Source organism: Portunus trituberculatus, chromosome 50 (genome assembly GCF_017591435.1).
Source record: "Portunus trituberculatus isolate SZX2019 chromosome 50, ASM1759143v1, whole genome shotgun sequence".
Taxonomy (NCBI): Eukaryota; Metazoa; Arthropoda; class Malacostraca; order Decapoda; family Portunidae; genus Portunus; species Portunus trituberculatus.
In genome coordinates, this window is record NC_059304.1 from 18,616,175 (window position 1) to 18,631,174 (window position 15,000).

Genomic DNA, 15,000 nt, shown 5'->3' on the forward strand with positions numbered 1-15,000 from the left:
CCGAAATTCATCAACTTCTACCAACTTTAAAGATTAGAAGCAGCTGTAGAACAAATAAAGATGTTCCAGTCAATAGTTAAACCCTTGAGTACCATGACGCGTTTCCATATTCATCTGGGTTACTATTTGGTGATATTATACAGCTTATGTGGGGGATTAAAATAGTGAAGACTCTAGCCATTAATCTTCTGACATCCATAGATCCTTCGTAATGTCAATAAAATGGTCTACTCGTGCACATATCTCAAGGTAAAAATGCGTCCAGTGAGACGCTAAACCAAACAGCAGTCAGAGGATTAAAAGCTTCACGACAGTCCATTCATGTAGAAAATTTATACGTAACATGACGCCTATGGGTGGTTTAGAGTAGTGAAGGTGACGCTGTATAGATGCGTTATTGAAGCTATTGTAGGATTGTTCTTAGCGAGTGTTTGAGTGTTTTGATGGCGGGATTCGAAGCAGTGTGAGTCTTTAGCCCATATTCTCAAACTTTTCTATGCTTCGCCTCTACTATTTCAAAAGGCTTTATTTAAACTGACACGAGTTTTTTAAGGTATTTTTACGGTTCTAGAGGCAGAGTGGCAAGATTTCTTCATTATTAACTGGAGAAACACTCTTGAAAACCCCGCTAGTCATCCCTGCGGCCTTGGAAAATTAGTCGTGGTGAGAGAGCAAAGTGTTTCTGAATACGGACCTTTGTGATGAAGCGTTCTGGTGAACATTGGTGGTGCGTGGAGGGAAGGAGGAGGAGGAGGAGGAGGGAGGAGGGAGGAAGCAGGGCAGGAGAGCCGGCAGAGGAAGACAAGGCAGGCGAGGAAGTGGTGGTGCTGCTGGTGAGTGTAGCAGGTTTTTTTTTTCTTTTTCCATTTCCTTTCTTTTCTTTATCTTTATCTTTCTCGTATTTTTCTCTTTTCTCCTTTCTCCCGTGTTTTTATTTCCTCTTTCTTTTGTCTTTTCTCTGTTTCCTTTTATTTTCCTTTTTTCCTTCGTCTAGCAGTTTCCGAGGTGTGACTGATGTCTGGGTGTGTGACGTGCAGGTGGTGGCTGGGAAATCTGTATGTTAACCCTTTCACTGCTATTTGGTACATGTTTTCTTAGTTGCCAGACACTGAGACGTGCTTGCTTGAAATGCAATCGTTTAATCACACACAAAGCTCGTGGTAAAATTGTGTCCCAGTACTGAAGAGGTTAATTGAAGTTCATTGCTCTTACAAACACTTCGAGTCACATTAAGGGCTTTGTTATGAAACACTTCTGCTCTGCACCTCCTCTACATTCAAAAGGCTCTACGTGAAATGACATGTGAGTTTCTAAGATCTTTTACTGTTCTTGTGACTAGACTTTTACATTATTAACCTCTTCGGTACTGGGAATCATTTTTTACCTTTAGTTTTGGGTGCGATTAGATGATTTTACTTAGATTAGAAAGAGTCTATGGAGGTCACATGATTAATGACCACAGTCTTCACTATTTTAATCTCCCCCTTAAGTTTCTGAAGCTGTGTAAAATCACTAGATGGTAAGCAGAATGAATATGAAAATGCGTCATGATACTGAAGGGGTTAAGAGCAGAAACAGTCTTGAGAACCCAGCTTATCTCTGTGGCCTTAAGAAAATAGTCATGGTGAAAGATAAAGAGCGTTTCTCAATACGTGGCTTAGTACGAATGTTCTGTTTTATTTATATTTTTTCTAAAGGCTGCAGGTTTTTTTTTTTTAAGGTCGCAGGTTTTTTTTTTTTTTTTTTTTTAGGCTGTAGGGATTAGTAAAAATTCCCCCATGTGTATTACCTTCTGATGGCGTGGAATACATGCTAAACTATACAAAACACTGATAATAGTCATAAAACCCCGACTTCCATTATAACAGGGAAGACGTTAGACCATGAAAAGATATCGAGACTGCAAGTAATTCTAACAAAAACTAGCCTTAAAAGATGTGAGTGGTTTGAGTAACTAGCCAAGACAACGTCAGCTTATTATCTAACGAGCATTAGAATCTTAAGTGTTTTAACAATAACTAGCACCAACATGACTCAACTATAATTTCTATACGCCAGACTGCAAACTAGCATTATTAAATCGTGCATCTTAAGGACTAATTATCATATTCGAGAGACATTAGAGAGTTTGATTAGCATTTCTTTATCACATTAACCCCTTCAATATGGAGACGCTATTTTACCTTGATTTTTTTGGGTGTGACTAGACGATTTTATTTGCATTAGAAAAGGTCTATGGAGGTCAAAATTCATGGCCTGAGTCTTTGGTATTTCAACCCCCAACATATGTATCTGAAGCTGTATAAAATCGCCAAATAGTAACCAGAATGAATATGAAAACGCGTCCTGGTACTGAAGGTTAAAGATTTAACATACATTATACTCAAGATTGCAAACGATTTAGGAATATTTAGCATCTACAAAACCCGATGCGTGAACTACAAAATCACCGAAGTATTATAAGACTGTTAACAAGTACTCTGCAAACGCCCAGTAATGAAAAAAAAAAGACGGTAAAAGAAACAATTTATACAAAGATGACGGTTATCCCAGTATTCTCAAATCCCTGCTGTAACCTCGACTTCTTTCAAAAGGTTCTAGACGAGTTAACTATTTTTTGTACACAAGTTTGAGATTTATCTTAGTTCTAGAGAGAGATTCATATGCTTTCTATTATTAACCTCTTCAGTACCATGACACGTTTCCATATTCACTCTGCTTACTATTTGGTGATTTTATACAGCTTCAGAAACTTATGTGGCGGATTGAAATGGTGAAGACTGTAGCCATTAATATTCTGACCTCCATAGACCCTTCATAAAGTCAATAAAATGGTCTAATCGTACACATATCTCAAGGTAAAGATGTCACAATAATGAAGGGGTTAATTTAACACTAGAACCACAGAAAAATGACCTTAAAAAACCCGACTCGCATTAGTTAAAGCATTTTGAGTGTGATGGAGATGCGCCGCGGGGCTTTCAGAATAAGGCGCTGATTACTTAGGTGGTCTGATGGTCAGGTTTGCCACACGTCACCCGTCCCGCCCTGCCCCACCCAGCCCAGCCTTTCTCCCTCCCTCCCTCCCCCAACTGGGACACGTCACTACCTCGCCGCGGATCCTTGGCAGAATAATGTGATTTTCAGCAGCTTGGGCATCCAGGCTCGTGAAAGATGGATTCCCTCTTCTCCTCCTCCCATGGCAACTCCTCCTCCTCCGCCGCCGCCCGTGTTCCTCTTCCCCTCCCCAATTTCTCCCCTCCTGGTCCTTATCCTTATACTTCTCTTCTCTCCACCACCTCCCTCTCCTCCTCCTCCTCCTCTCCCTAATCTTTCCTCTCGTGGTTCTTATTCCTATACTTCTCCCCTCCTCTTCCTCCTCCTCCTCCTCCTCCTCCCCATTCCTCCTCCTCCCTCCTGGTGCAGTATGTTTAATCGCGAGTCTCGTCGGTGGTGGAGGCGCGGTTCATAATTCAGAACCGCAGAGAGACGGTGACGGTGACTGGCGGGCGGCGGCGGCGGCGGTGGTGGCGGCGGCTGTTGTCCGGTGATTTGTGGCGGGAATAGCTTGGTTAATTGATGGTTTGTGACTGTTGTGGATGTATTGCGATTTTGTTAATGTTATTGCTTTTACTCTTATTATTGTTTTTGTTATTTTGGTAGTGGTAGTCGTAGTAGTAACATTGTTATTATTATTGTTATTATTCATTGTCATTATTATTATCAAGTGAGGATTAGGGGTATTAGTCAGGAAATGTCGTGAATTAAGCAGTCTGATTACTCATTGTCACATTATTATTATTATTATTATTATTATTATTATTATTATTATTATTATTATTATTATTATTACTGGCTAGGATTGATTAGTTAGGATAAGTTAGTGCATTATTATTAATAGTAGTAGCAGTAGTAGTAGCATTCGTAGTAGTAGTAGTAGTAGTAACAGAAGTAGTAGTAGTAGTAGTAGTAGTAGTAGTAGTAGTATTGGAAGTAGAAGTAGATGAAGTATAGTAGTAGAAGAAATACTAATAGTAGTGGTAGTAGAAGTAAGAGTAGCGGTGGTAGTAGTAGTAGTAGTAGTATTGTTGTTGTTATTATTATTATCTTGTTATTGGGATACAAAATAAACTCGAAAGGTTCTGATCTTAACATCCAAGTTTTTTTTTAACCTTAACTAACTTTTGGGTCCATGCTTCTCTTGTCAAGTGTGATTATTATTATTTAGATTCATCAAACTTGCAACTTTACTGTGTGTGTGTGTGTGTGTGTGTGTGTGTGTGTGTGTGTGTGTGTGTGTGTGTGTGTGTGTGTGTGTGTGTGTGTGGGGAGTATGAGTTGAGTTTCAGTATACAGAGTGAGAGTGGAGTGTAGGGTGTGTGTGTGAGTGAGTGAGTGGAAGGAGTGATGAAAGGGTGTGAGTGTTGAGTGAGAGGAGTGTGATGAGTGATGAGGGGGAGAGAGGGTATGAGAGGGTGTCTGTGTGTGTCTGTGTGTCTGGCCCTAAAACATGCTATTAGTTCCTTCATTTTTCAAACCCTTTCCTTCCTTGATTGACTGCAGTAACTTTGGTGTTCTTGTCGATGTGACCTGATGCTTTATTCCTTCAATCCAATTTTTTTTTTTTTTTTTTTTTGAAGTTGGATCTCTGCTCTTCTTGACGATATTTTACTTTCCAATAATTTTTCGCTTTGTTTCACCCTTCATTTTTTTCCCACGTTTTCGTTCTCTGTCTCTTCCTCTACCTCCCTCCTTCTCCCTCCTGCCCACGCTCTCTCTCTCTCTCTCTCTCTCTCTCTCTCTCTCTCTCTCTCTCTCTCGCTGTATTGCCATTATTAATAATCCCTGGTTAAGTATTATTCATGCTTAGCTCAGTATACCATTCAGCAGGTTAAGCTTCACATCTCGCAGGAAGTTACACCAATTTAGAAGCTGGCGTGGTGGTGGTGGTGGTGGTGGTGGTGAGTGTGATATGAAGGAGGCTAGAGAAGTAATAAGTGTTTGTGGTGGTATGTGGTTGTGATGGTAATGTTTGTGGTGGTGGTGGTGGTAGGGATGGTGTGACTGTAGTGTGGTGATGAATTGGTGGTGATGTGATTGATGTGCTAAGTGGTTGGGGTGATGGAATGAATGTGATGTTACTGTGCGATGGATGTGGCTGTGGTGAATACGTGAAAGTGGTGATGTGATTGTGGTTGTAGTGTCATGAGGATGTGGCTGTGGTGAATGTGGTGATATGATTGTAGTTGTAGTGTGGTAAAGTTATGGTTGTGGTGAATGTGTGAATGTAGTGATGTAGTTGTAGTGTGGTGAGGATGTGGCTTTTTTTAATGTAGGAGTGAAGACCAGCTAAGGGCAACAATGCTAATAAAAAAAAGGGCCTCTTGATGCTGGTTCGCTAAAATCCAAAATCAGGCAGCAAATGTAGTGATGTGACTGGTAAGAGTGATGTGTGGTTGTCGAGGATAGACAGAAATCGTGGTAAAAATGCGTCTCAGTACTGAAGTGGTTAAGGTTCCTAGGCAAAGCAGGGAAGAGCTGTCAATGTCACAGAAATTCACACATTTTCAAACCAGACATGAAGTTGATGGTCTGGGTGCCGTGAATATATAATGAGAGAGAGCACGCTAACATACCGACACACACGCGCACGCACACGCGCACGCACACGCGCACGCACACGCGCACACGCACGCGCACGCACACGCACGCACGCACGCACACGCACACGCACGCACGCACACGCACACGCACGCACGTACACGCACGCACGCACGCACACGCACGCACGCACGCACGCACACGCACGCACGCACACGCACGCACACGCACGCACGCACACGCACGCACACGGACACGGGCACACCCTCCCGCTACACACGGACAGACACAGACACACACACGGACAAGCCTAAAGACAATTTACCTTAATTCTTGTTCCTTGATATTTGTTCTACCATGATAATATTGTTTTATATTTCACGTATTTTTAGCAACTCACTCTCTTTCTTTTACTCTCTCTCTCTCTCTCTCTCTCTCTCTCTCTCTCTCTCTCTCTCTCTCTCTCTCTCTCTCTCTCTCTCTCTCTCTCTCTCTCTCTCTCTCTCTCTCTCTCTCTCTCTCTCTCTCTCTCTCTCTCTATTAATCTACATGCCCTCACTGGATTTCCTTTCGCTTCTCCCCTCAAATATCCCTTTCTCTGTCTGTCTCCCTCTTTTTCTCCCCTGCCAACAGTAATTTTCCAGTTTCCTCACCCTTATTTCACCACTTACGTTCCCCTTCCTCTCTCTCTCTCTCTCTCTCTCTCTCTGGTAATGCTAGGTATGTTCATATTAAGACCAGTTTATAATTGAGAATGTGTGTTGCCTTCAGATGTTGTGGATGATTTTTTCTATTGTTTTTAAAGGGGTTGAGTTTAGTGCAGGTTGTATTGAGTGAGAGGAGTCTTGTTGGTGAAGTGTTGTTAGTGTTGTGTTCTGGCTCTGCGTGTAGCGATTGACTAACTAAGAAAAGGATGAGAAGAGATTTAGTGTCTCAGTTTATCAGTTAAGTTCATTAGGTAAGTGTTAGCGAGGTCTGTACATTTATTTTAGCTAATTTCATGGTCATCCACATCAAGAAACACAAGCACATTCTCTTCTCCACTTACTCTTAAACTTTCTCTTTTCTTGAGACTTTCTGCTGGCTGGGCTAACGTGGTAGGAAAATGCTAGCGAGTCCTGTACATTTATTCTAACTTCATGGTCACCCACACCCACCAACACAAGTACATTTTCGTTACATCCTCCTAAACTCTTCCTCCTATTGGGACTTTCTGCTGGCTGGGCTAACGTGGTAGAAAAATATTAGCGAGTCCTGTACATTTATCTTAACTTCATAGTCACCCACACCCACCAACACAAGTACATTCTCTCTACTTGCTCCTAAACTTTCCCTCCTCTTGAGACTTTAAGCCCATATTCTGAAACACTTCCGCGCCTCATACCACCTTCACTATTTTCAAAGAGCTGTAGTTGGTGACACGGGTTTTTAAGCATGTTTCTGTGATTCTAGTGACATGCTAACAAATTTTCTACATTATCGAAAGGAAAACTACTCTTTAGAACTCGGCTAATCGTCTCTGTACTCTTTGAAAATGGTTGCGGTGAGAGAGGGAAGCCTATCTGAATATGGCGCTTCCTGCTGGCTGACTGATGTGATAGGAATGTTAGGGAGTCTTAGTAAGAGAGACGGGGTGACGTGGTGACAGGGGAGTGGGTGAGTGCTCGCGATTCGTGGTCTACCCCTCGCCAGTCGCCACTCAGCGGAATGATGATAAGGCGGCTGTGCTCGCCCGGCCAAAGTGCAGAGTGAAGGTGTTGATCAGTTCCGCCTGCTGGTGATTGTTGTTATTACTGGTTCATTCATTCTCACACCTCAACCCAACCTCTCCTTAGTTAGCCTCTCCTTAGCCCGCATTACTGAATGTGGGTTATTGTTGCTGTTACTACTACTATTATTACCGTCACTACTTCAACTATTACCACTACTGTGACTACTATTATTACCTCTACTATGACTACTACTACTACTACTACTACTACTACTACTACTACTGTTACTGTTACCACTACTATCATCACTACTATTACCACTACTACCACTACTATACTATTACCAATACTACCATTACTACTATTAGCACTACTACTACTATTAGCACTACTACTACTATTAGCACTACTACCACTATTAGCACTACTACCACTATTACCACTACTATCACTATTACCACTACTACTATTACCACTATTACCACTACTACCACTACCACTACCACCACCAACACCAACACACCACCACCACCACAACTACTAATATTGATACTTAAACAACACAACCACACAACTCTCTACTCACAATCATTTGCATTAGTATACCACCACCACCACCACCACCACCACGACGGTAAACCCTCCCCCACCGCCTGCCTCTTCCAGCATGAATCACACGTTATCACCCTATAAACGGAGAGCCCGCCACTATTAAGCCCTCCATCACCTGCTAACAGCCGTGATAAAACAAGAACGGTAACCTGGAGTGAAGAAAGACTGACTCGGGTTGTGTTCAGTTTGGAAAGCGGACATTCACACACAAATAGACAGGAATCCATGTTTTTTTATATTATCTTTTTTCAGGATAGTGTTTAGTATATAGAGACAGACAGACAGGCACAGGCAGGCAGGCAGGCAGGCAGGCGGACAAGGACGTACGTTTGAGTGCTTTTCTATATAAACTGTTTTTTTTTCTTCTTTTTATCGTTGTCTTGTGAAATGAATACGCTGTCCTAATACCCCGTCATATTTGAAGGGTAGGACAGACAGACAGACAGACAGACAGACAGACAGACAGACAGACAGACAGACGACAGACAAACCCTTTCCAGACAGAAATTCCCACTTTTATTCCCTTTGTTATTTTATTTATTTTTTCTTTTTAAGTGATAAGGAACAAACAAGAGTATGGACTAATATGTCAGTATTTGGAAACTCTGTGCGCTCTTACCGCGACTGTTTTCCAAGGCCACAGAGATGAGTAGCGTGGTTTTCAAGTGTTTCTCCGGTTAATAATGACGAAATCTTGTCACTCTGCCTCTAGAACCGTAAAAAACACCTTAAAAACTCGTGCAAATTCAGATAAACCGTCTTGAAATAGTGGAGGCTGCTGCTGCTGCTGCTACTACTACTACTACTACTACTACTACTACTACTACTACTACTACTACTACTACTTCCACCACTACTACTACTACTTCCACCACTACTACTACTACTTCCACCACTACTACTACTTCCACCACTACTACTACTACTACTACTACTTCCACCACCACCACTACTACTACTACTACCACCACCACTACCACTACCACCACTACTACTTCCACCACTACTACTACTACTACTGCTACTACTACTACGATTACGAGGTGAAGCGCACAAGTGTTTGAGAATGAGCCAATATGTCAGTGTGTATATGCACGTGTGACACTCTGCCTGCCTGCCTGCCTGTCTGCCTTCCTTTCTTTTCGCTGGTCTTGCTTTCTGCTTTGCCCTTTGTTTGGTCTTTGTTTGTGTGGCGTCCCCTTCGTCGCCATTGTTGTGCGGTGTATAAATTGTTTCTTTTTACCACAGGCCCGCCATCTGTTACCCCTTCGCCCCTCACCCCCTCCGAGCACCCTCCTTCCTTCCCTCTTCACGGCGACTCCCTCCCTCCTTTCCTCCCATCCACCCCCACCTCCACCTCCACCTCCACCCCCGCCCTTATCACCCTCTCCTCCTCGCTCTCTTTTTCTCTCCTATTCTAAAATGATTTCCCTCCCTCTCCCTTCTCTCTATCGCCCTCCACTCGCACTCCTTGTCACATCTCGGTACTTCATCAATGCACTCTCTCTCTCTCTCTCCCTCTCTCCCCACCTCTCGCTTCCCTCTCGATCCTCATTCTGTCTCCTTGCACTTGTCCGGAGGTAGTTAGATGTGTGCGCAGTGGTGGGTTTTATTGGCAGTGGAAGCATCAGGTGGTTGAGTGGCGCTACTTCACTCAACGCGGTTTGCATTATGTCTGTTTCTTTTTAGTTTTGCTGTGTTAGTCTTTTTTTTTTTTTTCGGTTCTTTCAATCTTTGCGTTCTTTTTATTTTTATTTTTTTTTTTAATGTGATACTTTAATGAATGGGATTGCAATATGTCTTTCTTTCTCTTTTTTATCTGTTCTATCAATCTTTATGGTCTTTTTATTTATTTTTCTTATTGTCGTGGTACTTCATTCAACGGGATTTGTGTAATGTCTGTCTCTCTCTCTCTCTCTCTCTCTCTCTCTCTCTCTCTCTCTCTCTCTCTCTCTCTCCGTTTATTTTTTTAAGTTTTGCCGTGTTTAGTCTTTTTTTCTCTATATTCTTTCAGTCTTTACGTTTATTTATTTTTTTTTTCAATGTCGTGGTACTTCATTGAACGGAGGCAAACAAGTCTCTCCATCTCATTTTCTTTTTTTTTTTTTTTGTCACGTATTGGTCATTTTTTCATGTTCTTTCAATCTTCACGTAGTTGGCTTTTATATTTTTCTTAATGTCGTGGTACTTCATTGAAAGGTGTAATGTTCTTGATGTTCTTTCAGTCTAAGTTATTTATATTTTTTCCATATTTCATCACGTGTTTGCCTTATTTCCTACGATCTTTCAGTTTTAAAATTAAAATGCAGTTATCTTTTTATTTATTTATTTATTTTTTTTTTTACTTCGTGTTAAAGCTGTGCAGGTGTTTCGTTTGATATGTACATTTTTTAAAGAACATGTGATTATATATTGTTTTGGCTTCATCTACTTTTTTTTATTTATTTTTTCATCTATCTTTGTTCTTATGCCTCTAGTATTTTCGTACTTATGCGTATTTCTTTTATAAATATTCCAACATGCTTTTTTTTTAAGAATTTATATTAGTCTACTTTTTGATTAATTATAAGTATTCCAACATGCTTTTTTTTTAGAATTTATATTAGTCTACTTTTTAATTAATTTATGTATTTGTTTTTTTCATCTCAATCTTTGTTTTTATCCCTTTAGAATTTTTGCACGTGTTATTTCTGCTTTTACAAATATTCTTAAGCTCTACTTTTTTTTCACTCCTGATTTCAAGCTGTACTGGAACCCCCCACCTAATTTAAAACCAAATTAAGATTCACTCCTGACTTAAGCTGTACTTTTTTCCCTCTAATTTAAAACCAAAATACGGAAGACGAGGCAAACCGCAGCAGTGATGGAGCTCTGCCTCTCTCCTGGCGTGAATACTTGATGAGGTTTACAGTGACAGGAGGAAGTAAGGCCAGGTGAGGGAAAAGGAACATTGTACAAAACATTTATTGTCAGAAAATATAATGGCCTTACAGTCATAATTCCCATCAAACACCCGGATTAGTTTACTGGTAAGAGGATTGAAGAAACTACTGGGGCTATTGTGGAGTACTTTGGGTGTGAAGGGCGTAAAGGGTTAAAATTCTAGCTTTTAATGGATGGCTGAAGCTTTCCTCTCGAGTTGACGACTTTCTTCCTGTCAATTTAACCCCTTCAGTACTGGGTCATATTTTTACCACGAGTTGGGTGTGATTAGACGATTTTATTTACATTAGGAAGGGTCTATGGAGGTCAGAAGATTAATGGCCAGGAGTCTTCACTATTTTAATCCCCTCACAATTTTCTGATGCTGTATAAAATCACTTAAATAGAAAGCAGAATGAATATGAAAATACGTCATGGTGCTGCAGGGGTTAAATTACGTGCAGCATTATTGGTACCATCTGACTTGTGCTGCTCTGATAGTTTTGTTGATGTATTGCTAAAAAGTAACAAACACTCCCTTATTAATGAGACAAGTACAATATCAACAGTCTTTTGAACGCTCTGATTGTGATGCTGTTTATGTATTGCAGAAAGTCACGCATAGCAGAGGTGTAGGAATATCGTGGTTTGGACCTTTCACTTTCACGAAGAACAGAAACGACAACAAGCTGCACGTGCTAGAAAGAGCGGTGTGGATTAACTTATAGAAAATCACTTATAGAAAATCACGTATAGCAGAGGTGAAGGAGTACCGTAGTTTAGACCTTTCACGAAGAATAGAAACGTCACAAGCTGCAGTGTGGATTAAGTATTTCAGGTTTTATTAAAGAGTATATTATTGCACGACGAAATGAACATTGACAAAACGAGGAACACGAGGAACACTTGATTGACTGTGCATATGTAATTTAGATCCCAAAAGATATATTGATGCTATTCACATTAATTAATAAAAGTCTGATGTTGTTCTGTTCTAGGACGCATGGATGATACAACTTTTCTTGCATCGCAGCCTCGCTTCTTATCTGGAGGTGGTGAATATGTAAGTCGTCATATATAGGAGATATTCTATACAACTGAGAATATAAAATGTATATATATAACTGTGATTCATATATTTATTTATATACTCACTATACAATTTTATTTTCATATTTATTTATACACAATTTTATTTTCCTAAACTCCCTCCACACAATGCTTCGTGGTGGCAAGTTGGGGACACAAGACAGGTCAAGGAGATGGAACAAGTGAACATCAGCAGAAATTAACAGATGAGTCTTTATTCTTTACGTTTTATTCTGAAATCCTGACGTTGTTGTTATAAATGTTTGTTGTTGACCTCCACGATCCTGTCATCTGATTGGCCGATGCCGCGGGTCACAAGTGGCGGCATCAGGCAGATTTCAGGAGGACCAGTTGCCGATTTGTTATTTCCAATCCAGATTTTTTTTAACATGACCAGTTTGTCTGATGCCGCCAACTTTTGAGCCGCACCCATCGGTCATTCAGATGACGTATGAGGGAATGAATCCGTGAGTTACATATTTGCCATTGCCAGGCGGAGAATTGAAGATGCTGCTGCTGTGTGCTCTGGGAGAAACAGACGAGGAGGCAACTCAAGAGATTTTCGTAGACATGAGAAGGAGGGGATACTGGTTACCGTGACAGAGGAGCTGTCTCAATGTGCCGGAAGGAACGGCCACCAGCTTCCTTCACGTTCGCCGTCACCGAAATGACAACGCTGAAGGCCGAGCCATCCACTGCGTAGGGTGTGCGTGGTAGTAGCTACTTCGGTCAGCGGAATAATGGAGCAACAAGTTAGCCGTGACCATCTGGCACTGGGAGCAAACCGCATATATAGTTAATAATGTACTCAAGGCAGCTCCTTACACCACAACCAGGAACCTTACACCACAACCAGGAAGGAATCATCAATCATCGATCTCCAACCGACGAAAAATAAAATTTTTCAGATTCAGAAACTTCTTAATCTTCTCTTTAGTTACTGAAGGAGGAACTTGATTGTGAGCCGTACGTACGTTGAATGAAAACAGTGTTGTAATAAAGTAAGTAAGTAGTCAGGCATGTGAAGAACGTCAGGAGGGTAAGTGGAGGTAGCGGCAAGGTCGCACTCCCCCAGTGATATGCCGATATGCCATGTTTTTTTAATATATTATATAAATTGGTGCATTTCTGAAATTATTCTAACTTTAGTTCATCACCGGTGAGGTAAAAAAAAAAAAAATCGAGGCCTATTTAGTGTGTAATCTCCCCTATCCTAAACGTGGCGTATGAGCGGCAGTGTGTGTGACCTTGCCGATATCTCCTGACCTGATCTGACGTGTTCCAGACGCTCACTTGCCTACCTACAACGTACGGCTCACAATCGCCCTTCATTAATAAAATCTGAAAGATGAGGATTCTTTCAGTTTTGAATGAAAGAATCCTCAAAGCTTATCTACTTTGTAAATTGCAGCAAGTGTCTCTCTCTCTTCTTACCTTTATAATGTTTAAAAGTTTTTTTTTAAATCTTTCATCGGTGTAAGACTGAGCCATTCGCTCGCCGGGTGTGGGGAGGTAAGGAGCTGCCTTCATTACATGGGTTTCCTCCCAGTCTGTATGGCGGCTAGTTGGGCTGAGGCCGCCTGGCACCGAGCGTGGAGAATCACAGGGAACAGCTGCGACATGGCAAGAATTTCACGACCACTGCTGGAGGAGGAGGAAATAAACCTTAGTATGATGATAATTGATTGCTTAATATTTCTACGATGATAATTGATTGCTTAATATTTCTACTCTACGCATGTGTCACGTCAGCAAGGTCCCAGCTGACTCGCTCAAATGAATTTACACGGATCGGAGGTGAGTACAGACAGATTTATTTGTCTTCTTCCAATGTGTACGCAATCCCAGAAAATGAACTTGCACATTTAGTTACCAGCGTTTATCATTTGGAGACTTAACGGTACGCCATGATCACAACCAAATGAAAACCCCATGATCACAACCAAATGAAATTCATCAATCACCTACAGAAGATATAAGCGGGGGATGCGACGCCCCTGTGATTAGAATTTGGTTTAAAATCGCTGGTTTAAAATCGCTGCCCCACGGAGCGTGTGTGGTGCAACCATGATGACCCATCACTGGCTGCTACAGTTACTGCTTGCTTCCACCGGACGCGTAGGTAAACTTTCCCACCTGCCCATGAATAATAACGCACTGGTAAAGTTTCTATTGTAAATGGTTAGAAGTTAATTAGCGAGGCAATACACACCAGAAGACGAAGCTTCAACAGGGCTTGCTGCCTGAGTCTTCTCACTTCCGATCCACGTCCAGGAGGAGCAACAAACAGCGTCCCGGTAGCCTTGCGGAGGTAGGTTCTGATTGTTGACGCACTGTTGGGAGGAGCACGTGGCGATCCATCCATCCTCCAGTTTTTCCATACGTCACCTGCAATAAGAATTAGCGTCAACATTCGTGTATCTTTATCTTACTGTTTACTGCTACTTTAATTCATTATGTTCACTTGTGATAAGGAAATGTGAAAGTAAAAATATGGTGAAACCTATATACAAATCAATAAAATAATAAATAAACTCCATGAAGACTTTATCAGTAACCCATTCCTTCCGTGTACACGTTGTTTTGTCCTCGCTGCACACAGACCAAACGACGCCGACCACCAGCTGTGACTCCGCCACCACCACCTGAAAGAGGAAATAAGATGTTATAAACATAATAATAGTTGCTTCTTTAGTATGCGACTGATCTATAAGAGAATTTTTACTGGTGTATACGACTTAAATCAAACATTTTAGTAATTAATAAATGCAATATTCATTAAAATTACTAGCAGAATTATTACCCAGCGTAGCCTGGATAAAGTGGAATCCCTATCGAATTTCACAATTAATTCAATTATTTTTGCCGTGGCCACACCCTCACAGACAGAGTGTCTGTTTAGATTCATCTCAGTGACAGTGATTGTTCCATTCAGACCTCTCCACATCACCGAAAGTCCAAGCTAACAGTGAACACTTGGCGCCACCTTCAGGAATCGGTGTACGGTAACAGGCCAGAATGGCACAATCTAACAGTGTAGTGTTTGAAATAGTTAAGATGGTAT

General features: G+C 41.3%; 1 protein-coding gene and 1 long non-coding RNA gene across 11 annotated transcripts in view; one reads left to right on the plus strand and one right to left on the minus strand.

Moving 5' to 3' along the window:
* The first annotated feature begins 764 nt into the window (after positions 1–764).
* Positions 765–13,952, plus strand: LOC123499531. Of its 2 annotated transcripts, none has more exons than XR_006673024.1 (3): positions 765–833; positions 11,846–11,910; positions 12,084–13,952. It is a non-coding gene; the product is annotated as an uncharacterized LOC123499531 (long non-coding RNA). The 2 variants fall into 2 exon arrangements; XR_006673023.1 differs by lacking the exons at positions 11,846–11,910; positions 12,084–13,952 and adding exons at positions 10,768–10,858; positions 11,459–11,520 and having other exon boundaries at positions 773–833.
* The window catches only part of LOC123499528, a 126,710-nt gene continuing 119,739 nt past the window's right edge, over positions 8,030–15,000 (minus strand). For 3 of the 9 annotated variants that reach the window (XR_006673011.1, XR_006673010.1, XR_006673012.1), the window contains 2 exons: positions 14,149–14,581; positions 13,376–13,580 (listed from right to left, as the gene is read on the minus strand). The gene's annotated coding sequence lies outside the window, so the exon portion shown is untranslated. Of the gene's footprint in view, positions 8,041–13,375; positions 13,581–14,148; positions 14,582–15,000 lie in introns of those variants that run through there. The other 6 variants (XR_006673015.1, XR_006673014.1, XR_006673016.1 and 3 more) reach the window with 5 other exon arrangements.